This window comes from Gopherus flavomarginatus, chromosome 3 (assembly GCF_025201925.1).
Source record: "Gopherus flavomarginatus isolate rGopFla2 chromosome 3, rGopFla2.mat.asm, whole genome shotgun sequence".
In the NCBI taxonomy this organism is placed as follows: domain Eukaryota; kingdom Metazoa; phylum Chordata; order Testudines; family Testudinidae; genus Gopherus; species Gopherus flavomarginatus.
In genome coordinates, this window is record NC_066619.1 from 98,694,382 (window position 1) to 98,704,162 (window position 9,781).

A 9,781-nucleotide genomic window follows, 5' to 3' on the forward strand; every position below is an offset into this window, starting at 1 on the left:
GACTGGCGCTGAGACACCTGGTAAAAAAAAAATACTGTTGAAAATAATTATTGATGAATTTTATGTCAATGAGGATTTCCAGCTATGAGCCACAATTGTGTGTGATTTGTGGGAAGGGGATAAGGGCATTTTCTGCTAACATCCTCACCGAATCCTGCCACAAAATGTAAAGGTTGTGCCATAGAGTACAAGGGCCCTGTCTATACCTTTCTTCTTCAAGCTTTGGGGCACAGAGGGCTGTGAAAAAGTTCTAAGCAGTTAGCACAGATTTGGGTCTGTTGCTTATCTCAGACCAGTTTTGCATCAGTGTAACTGCACTGATTTCAAATCAAGATTTAGACCAGCGTTAGATCAAAATTAGGCCTGAAGAGTCCAAAATGGTGAAATGTTATACTCTTTTTTGGTGTTTGGATTGCACTCATTTTAGTAATTTGCACATATTTTAATACCTTTTATATTCCTGGTATTTTTAGGTTCCCCAGTTGGAATGTGCGAAAATAAACATGATCTAAGATTATATTTACTAAAGAAGATTTCCCTGTGGATGGTAATACACTATGCAGTGGGGAAATTATTTTGATTTAATTAGGTTTGCTGACATATGGTGAAATGGTCATATTACATATCACCCTTTCACTCAGTCATTTTCAGACCAGTGGAGGATGAAGGACTGTTTACCATGTGTCCATCAATTTCCATCCTCATTCTTCTGAAGGTCTTGGAGCCAAAAGCTCATAACAAGTAGCCAAATCAGGCTAGTGAGAACATAGACAAGACCATCCTCTGAACCATGTGTCTGGCATGATTGTACCTATCATTTATGAAGGTTTGTTCATTTTGGTCACATACATGGCAGTGACAATGAAGCAAATGTCTCCAACTTTCAGATGAGCGGCTAAAATTGTATCTAGTGTTAAAATGGCTATAGCAGGAAATAACCTCACAAGATGAATCACATCCTGTCTTTCAGAGGTTAGGTAGTTCATTTGAGTCTAAGCAAAACAATTGGAAATTAAGGTCCATTTGCTATGTAACTAGATGGTATTTATTACAGTTGTTTCTGTACTGTTGATATTAAATACTCATTTTATAGTAACCTGGTACATGTTGCAAATCTTGTTGGTTATCTTATTACTTGGAACAAAAATCTTAAGCAAGCTGAAAAACAACTAGTTGCTGCTGCTACTCTTATAGGGGAACCAGATAATGTGAATAAGTAGAATAACACATTTTTCAGGTTAATTATAAGGCAAGATTTCATTAAACCAGAGAGTATACACAAACTTAGAATTTTCTGTGAATCCCTCAGGTATCTGAATTCAAGGAATAAATTAAGTTGAGGCTCTCCAGGATGATTCTAGTCAGCATACTGCTAAACTTGTTGCCAAGCAACAAATCTCTAGCTCTAGCTTATAATTACATAGTACTGTAAAAAATGCTGCTTGAAAAATTGTGCCCCAAAACAACAAGGAACTGATGAGTCACTGTCAGCTGCTGGCAAATAACACAAGAGACAATCTAGCAGAAAGTGAGTTATTCTCAGTCACTGAACTGCTTCTTACAATGTATACCCTCGCAGTTAATAAGCCAGCTCCAGAAATTAGACTCACAAAAGGATGTGTAGTTTATGAAATCCCAGGTATAGAAGAAATTCAAGATGAAAGTGTTGGAATGTACAGTTATTCAGATCAGAGAGAGCTGTGGAGTGAACTGACCAGCTCTCAGGTGGATTACCCACCAGGGGACCCAGAACTGGATGATCAAGATGACCAAGGCCAAGTGTGCATGTGTGCTTGCACCTGGAAGTGTTCTGTTTGATCGCATTACTTGAGTTTCCCCACATCTTTGGTTCCAGCATCTTGGGGTTTTTTTAAATTCAGAATAGAAGCTGGTTGTGAGAGGCTGTGTTGCAACTTTTCATGATGAACTTGGCTGAAGTGAAGGTAGCCTGAACTGGCTGTGAAAGAGACCTGTCACATGAAGGCCTGTTCTCTGCTTTTCCATATAATGAAGCTTGTTTCTGTCAAGGACTGCCTTTTTCATACTGGATTTATTTGAAGTTAACAGGGTCATTCAGTAGAAAAAAAAAACTGGCTATGAGAAAGGCCTAATGTTTTCTCCTGTTAGTCACAGAAGATTGGATGGAATAGAACTGGAGCTGATCTTTTGCTGGGCAATCCCATGTCAGTGAATTTGCTGTTTGTTTATTTTTTCTGTTGCATGTGTGACCCTGCTCTTGTTGCAGTGGAACTAGGATGTTCTTGGAATAAATGCTTTATTAAAAAAGCTTTGCTGGAGTTGGACTCCTCACATCAGCTACTTTGCCTGATGAAGGAACCCCTGCACTGAAAGCTGTTTTACGGCTGCCAGGTAGGCAAATAAATTGAATTAGTTTCTACTAATACTGAATAAGTCCAAAGGATTTATTGGGTATATCTACTTGATAATGCAAGTTGAGTTATACTTAAATAGGTTGCTTTCTGTACTTAACTGTCATTGTAAATAATAAGACTTTTAAAATGATTGAAATGTGTTGTTTCATTGATAATTTATACATCAGCAGATGGAAATGTAATGATGCTGTGGGATATTTGGTATGCCATGACACTTATAAATGACTATTCAACTAATCTTTTTACTGAAACTCAGTTTTCTTTTAAGTGATATGAAATAAATACATTAACAGCTAGTTATTGAATTGTTAAAAAAGGTTACGTTGCAGTCCTTGTTTTAATCTTAGAACCTCATTGCAGGTTATTCCTGAAAACATGTTATATCGTTAATATTATAGAAGCCAGTCTTGCATTTCTTACTGATAAAAAAACTTCCATTGATTAAAAACTGCTGGAGTTGACACTTAACTTGCACAGTTTCATTCCATTAAATCTACTCAGTGTACGCAGAGAAGTGGGTTTGTGATAAATATTATACTGCTAATTATTGTTTGTACAGTACACTGATCACATAAAATGCTCTGGAAATGCTCATTATTAGTCATGATATTATGTGTAACTCCTCCATCTGAACTAAGGAGACCACACTGCTTTAGGGTCTGATTCTGATTAGAGTTGTGTGAATAACTGAATTTTAGGTTTGTTTGCCAAAATAAAATAAAAAATAGTTTCAGGTCAACCTGAAATGAACATTTTTCAAATATTTTTGCAAACAGAAAATTAAAAAAACTAAAATTGTTTTGGGTCAACTGATATGTTTTGCTTAACCTAAACAAGATTCATTTTGTTTTTGACTTTTTACATCTTTAAATTTTTTAATGAAATTGAAGAAATATTTGAAATGAAATATTTTGAATCAAAAACATCAAAATGTTTTATTTCAAAACTGTCAAAATGAAATATTTCATTTTTTTCAGAATTTTTTGTGTTTGTTTTCAACTGAAACACTTCGGTGAATTGGACATGAACTTGGAAATGTTTCAGTTGACCCAAATCTGATTTTTTTCAGGAAAAAAAACTGTCTGAAATATTTTGCCCAGTTGTAATTTTGATCTCATTTACACCAGTACTTAGAAAATCAGTAGTAGCCCCACTAAAGTCAACGGAATGATACCATTTTATAGCTGATGTAAGTAGATCAGAATCAAGAACTTAGGCTGTTAGATAGTGAAAGTAGAGATTGCTGGGAGTTTATATTATATTATTAAAATGCCAGTATGTAAAAATTGGAGTAAGATTTTCAAATCTAAAAGTTTCACTAGATTCTTGCCATGACTTGGGAAACATATTATATCCCAGTTTCGTTTTCAAATAATACTTATGGGTCTCCATTGTTAAGAGGGGATTTGAAGCAAAGACCTAATTCCTCCCAGGTATAGATCACTATGTATTTTACAAAGAACTATGATTAGTAATTGCAGCTCTTTTTCTTTAAGGGATGCTTTTATTTCTTCTGAAAGCTTGAATTATTTTCCTGTTAAGAAGAAAGCCAATAAGCAAATATGATCCTTTTATTAAAATTCCTGATATACTAGTAGAATCTCAAGCTTTGCTTATCTTTTTTTTTTTGCATTCAAAATTATTCCTCTAGTTATCTGCTGATATATCTAAGAGAAAAAGATATGTTGGAAGTAGTGGAGGACAGGAAGTTAACTATGGCCCTGATTCCCCTCTCAAGTCTAAATCTGGCATAACTACATGGGTGCAAAATTGGTGAAAGTGAGAAGAGAATCAGTACCAGAATGATGATCTTTTACTGTGTGGTCCTGATCTGCACTGGGATCTGAGCTGAGTTACACCTAATGATGAAAAAGCCAGATTACAATTCTGGATGCATGATGGACAATATTATTGACCAAGAGAAACCCTCTCAGCCTGTGTTGTCTGCGCCAGACTTCTACCTAGATTTTGTAAATTGTAAAGTGTTTGAATAGGATGTTTCCCATCACTTGCATTTCTTTCTTTCTAATGGAAATGCTTTTAAAAGATCTGATGTTCTTACAAGTGTTGTTCATTAAAGCAGCTATTCAAGCAGTCATGCTTAGAAATACTAACATAAATCGGATATAAAAACACAAGAAACGATATTTACATGAGGCAATCAATGTTTATAGCCCATAATCACAGACGATCTCCTTCCCTTTTATAAACATTAACTAAACTGACAAGTCAGTTTAAAATTATATTGTGTACATTTTATATTAATAATTTATTCCAAAAAAGTTGGGAAAAATCACTGAATAGATTACTGAATATACGTTTCAATAATTTACTATGGAATTAATATGAGACTAATCTTCAGCATAAGAATGAAATTTATATGCACAGCAAACATTTTTTAAGCAAGGTTTTCATGTTCCTGCTTTTATTGTTAGGAGATGGGAGCAATCTGGTAAAAAAAAATCTTTTAAAAATATTTCAGAATTAATTTGTGATTAATAAAATGTGGTACAAATTTTTAAGAAAAATATATCGTGATTTGTTTTTCTGTCTGGTTTTCTTCTTGCTCACATCCTGCTAATATGGCTGGAATCAGTTCCGGGAAATACTGTTTCTTTAGAAATTTAATAAATACCATAACTGTTATTAAGTTAATGAACGGACAGTTTGGGATTTATATAGCACTGCTTGGATTTTATTCCCTTTTTTCCCCTTCCCAACAATAGCACACCTATATAACTGTGCATTTTTCAGATGTAATTGTTCAGCAGGAAATATTTATTTCCAGCACACTAATTTTGAAACGTACTCATTTCCAGTTTAATAATCATTTCCTTCTTGTCACATTGATTGTTTTTATCAAACAATTCTCTGTGAATGACAATTCTCTTCCCATTTGTCAAAGTTGAATGTACAGGTTTGATCATGCATCCACACAACCCATTCTTAAATACAATGTGATATATGCCATCATGTGCCAGCAATGCCCCTCTGCCATGTACATTGGCCAAACCGGACAGTCTCTACGTAAAAAAATAAATGGACACAAATCAGACGTCAAGAATTATAACATTCAAAAACCAGTCGGAGAACACTTCAATCTCCCTGGCCACTTGATTGCAGACCTGAAACTTTAAAAACAGACTCCAAGGAGAAACTGCTGAATTGGAATTGATTTGCAAATTGGACACCATCAAACTAGGCTTGAATAAAGACTGGGAGTGGATAGGCCATTACACAAAGTAAAACTATTTCCCCATGTTTATTTCTCCCCCCTCCAGTTCCTTACATCTCCTTGTCAATTGCTGGAAATGGGCTATTTTCATTACCACTACAAACAGTTCTTTTTCTCTCCTGCTAATAGCTCACCTTATCTGATCACTCTCCTTATACTGTGTATGGTAACACTCATTGTTTCATGTTCTCTGTGTGTGTATATATATATATATATATATATATATATATATATGAAATCTTTCTACTGTATTTTCCACTACATGCATCCGATGAAGTGGGCTGCAGCCCACAAAAGCTTATGCTCAAATAAATTTGTTAGTCTCTAAGGTGCCACAACTACTCCTGTTCTCTTAAATACAGGTTTCTATTTCATTGTGGAGATTGAGATTAATGAGATCAATGTGTTTTACTCCTATTTTTCTCTTTCGAATTAGGTGTTTTCTATAGAACTTTAAAGTTAATACCAAAATGCTTATTTAAATATTTCCTCCCTCTTTCCTACATATGCTGAACATTAGTTTCTTTAGTACAACTGAAGCCTTGATAGACTGGACATTTGAAATAAAAATATCCTTTACTGTTTGTAAGTTGCTGAAAGAGGCTTTGAGTCAAAACATTCATATCTTCCTCCTCCCACTTTTGAATTATCTACTTTTTTGACATTTTTAGCACTTAAAAAAAATGAATGGCTTAATTCCTGCTCTTTTTCATACCAAGGCACATCACTTAACTCAATGGCATTACTGCTGATTAACCCTGGTGTGACTGATAAGAGTAGACTTTGGGTTGTTAAATGGTTTAATGCATCCTATCAATAAATCTGTCTGAGTTCATTGTCCCAAAGACCAAAGAAAAAAGCCACTGATTGTTTAGAGATGTGTTGTTGTTTATGTGAGAGTTCACAGCGTTATCACAATAATATTTGTCTTTTGAGAGTTTTACTCTATACATTTCTGTTTACTGAAGTCTTTAAAAAACTTTCATTTCATAGACTTTGTTAATATTCATTAATGAAAATGAAATTATTAAATGGATATAATATTAAATTGATTTTGGATGTAGGTTTGTTATTTTTAATGATTTTCTTCAGTCACACCAGAGCTAAATGAACACAGTAGTGAGCGCTGCTAACGCATGGAGTTTGACAGTACTTTACAAAAGATTATAACACAAAGCCAGGAGCTGAAGAATCTTAGTTCAAAAATTGGGCTGATAAAATTGGACTTTTGCATATGATTCCAAGCACATAATAGCTCATAATGGGTAAATACAAAGCATCAAAATATTTAAATAAGAATAGGTAACACATGATTTTTTACATTTGAACAGAAGATCTCGAAACACAAGAGAAAGGGAAAATAAAAGACTTATGATACAGCTGTGGCTGGCCCAGGTCAGCCGAGTCAGGCTCACACTGGGGGCTGTAAAATTGCAGTGTAGACATTTGGGCTCAGCTGGAGCCTGGGCTTTGAGGCCTTCCTTCTTCTCCCTGGACTTACAATGCAGTGTAGACATACCCATTGTAGGTTTGTTTCACAAACAAAAATCCACACACATCTCAGTATTTTCTTCAAGAAATTTCAAATTTTTCAATGAAAAAACACTTTTCCAAAACATGTATGTGTTTGGATTTTTGTTCTCTACCCACTCTCTCTCTTCCTTTTTCCTTTTTTGACCCCTCCCTCAGAACATTTCAAAAGAAAAAAACCTTCTGGGAAAATGTTCATTTTAGAAAAGAGGTCATTTTTCATCAAAAAAGTGTTAAACAGAAAATTTCAATCAACAGCAATCGTAACCTCCATTTCAATTCCATTAACGTTATCCTTTGACCTCTCTAATATTCATTCTTAATCCTTAGGGCCCCTACAAGGATCAAGTAAAATAAAGTCACCAAATCAATCATAAAACATTTAGCACTGAAAGAGACGTTTGAGATGATTGAGTATATCTACTGGTATAATACCGTATATCCTGCGTATATTCTAAAGTATTCCTTCTGTGCTACTGTACATAACCCAGCCATCAACTGTGGAGTATACCTAGATGTCCATTTGTACATTTAGTAACATCTAAATAAAGGAGATGTGAAAACTTGTCCTCACTCCCCTTTGGGAACTTTATTTGAGGCAAAGATTAAAAGAGCACAATTTGCTGGTTTTGTTGGTACCTTTTCCTGGTTTTCACATCTGCTTTTTCTTACCCTAATATGTCAGCTTGTCTCTCTCTCTCTGTGACATTCTCCCCCTCATTTCTGGAAAGCCATTTGGTTTTTCCCATTCTCCCCCAACAGGCTTCTCTCATTTCTTCCCATGGGGATCTCCATTCCTGTGCTGTGTGGTGCATCTCTTCCTACTTCGTCCCCAGCCCTTCTGCCACTTCAAACTGAATCCCACCTCTGCTCTTCCATAGCCCTTCTGCCACCTCGAACTGCATCCCACAGCTCATCATCACCTCTGCTCTTCCACGGCCCTTCTGCACTCACAGAACCCCAGCACTCCTGCATCCTCAGAGCCCTTCAGACTACCCCAGCCATCCCAGTAACCTCACAGCCATTGAGCTGTTTGGAACCACGGAATGGTACCTAAAGCTGAGCTCACCTTCACCCAGCAAGCCCAGCTGAAGTTGTTCAACCATATCAAAGCCTATAACCTTCAGAAAGTAATGAGGAACCTCAGGGAGCTGCTGGAGTCCATGCCCTCCTCCTGCGGTCTTCTGCCACAATGACGTCTAGGAAGGGAACATCCCGCTCTCGCCCCTGACAAGCTGATGCTGACTGACTTTGAGTACAGCAGCTAAAACTGCAGGGGTTTCGACATTGGCAGTCACTTCTGTGAGTGGGTTTATGACTACACTCAGGACACATGGCCCTTGTACAAGACCTCCATGGAGACTCTACCCTCCTTGCCAGCAGCAGCTGCACTTCATTCGGCACTACCTCTGGGAGGACCTGGGGAGGCCCAAGGACATTATGCACGAGGAGCAGGCCTGCACTGAGGAGGAGATACTCACTGAGATCAGCTGGTTCGCTCTGGCCTCTCACTTCTTTGGGGGCCTCTAGTCCCATCCTGCAAGCAAAGATCTCCACTACCGAGTTTAAGTACCTGGACTATGCGCCGTGCCACTTCGAGGCCTACCTCTAGCAGAGGGCGCGGTGCACGTGACCGGGCTGGCCCACAGCATCCCCCAGCCTGACTCTGCCTGCTCCATTCTCAGACTCTGCCTCCTGCAGTGTGGCCCTGACCTCAGGTTACTGCAGACACGTGGGGTCTGGCAGTCACTACTGAATGGCCCCTTCCTGGCCAGGAGATCCATTTGCCCTGTGCTACCACGGGACAGCAGCTGGTAAGGACAACAAGGGGACAATGTATATATCCCTCCTCCAGCCTCTGGTACCTGGAAGGACCTGTCCTTTCCATCTGCAGTGAAGGAGGAGTAGGCAGTCAGCTGTGACAGAGACTGATGATGGCAGCAATCAGCTCCACCTGCTGGCAGGGACTGGAAGATGCAGGATTATTCAATGGAGCGAGAAAAGCCTGGGGAAGCTGCAGGAAAGCTTTGGAGAGGCATCTCCACCTAGTGGCTTCCCAAGGCATTGGGTCTGGTCTCATAGGAGAGGTTTATTTCTACTATGTTATGAACAAACTTGCATTCAATAAATTTACTGTTTATGTGACAATTTTAGAGGGAGGCATATGAATAGACAGAGGTCAGAGACCTCTCAGCTGTAGTTCAAAACACATCCCCAGTGAGAGTCTCTTTTAGTCCAGATATAAAAGATGTAGCAGTCCTAAATGCATATTTCAGAGGATATTAAGGGAATAAAGTGGGTGAGGTAATATCTTTTATTGGGCCAACTTCTGTTTGTGACAGAGACAAGCTTTCAAGCTGCACAGAGCTCTTCTTCAGGTCTGCATATTTCAAAGGATTGCAGGATCTAGTGGAACTCCATTTGAGAGCCTTTATGCTCTGATTATTCTGCTTTGGTTCATATAACTTGCAGCTCTGAGCTCAGGACAAGGCTATTAGTGCTTGAATCTACATAGAAAACTGGAGTTGCCATACTGAATTAGACCTGTGGTCAATCTATTCAGTATCCTGTCTCTGACAATCCCTAGCACCCAATGATTCAGTTATGGGATAATCTGCTCCCT

General features: G+C 37.8%; 1 pseudogene; it reads left to right on the top strand.

Moving 5' to 3' along the window:
- Positions 1 to 1,486: 1,486 nt before the first annotated feature.
- LOC127046746 (choline/ethanolamine kinase-like) lies at positions 1,487 to 8,792 on the top strand (annotated as a pseudogene).
- Positions 8,793 to 9,781: the final 989 nt, after the last annotated feature.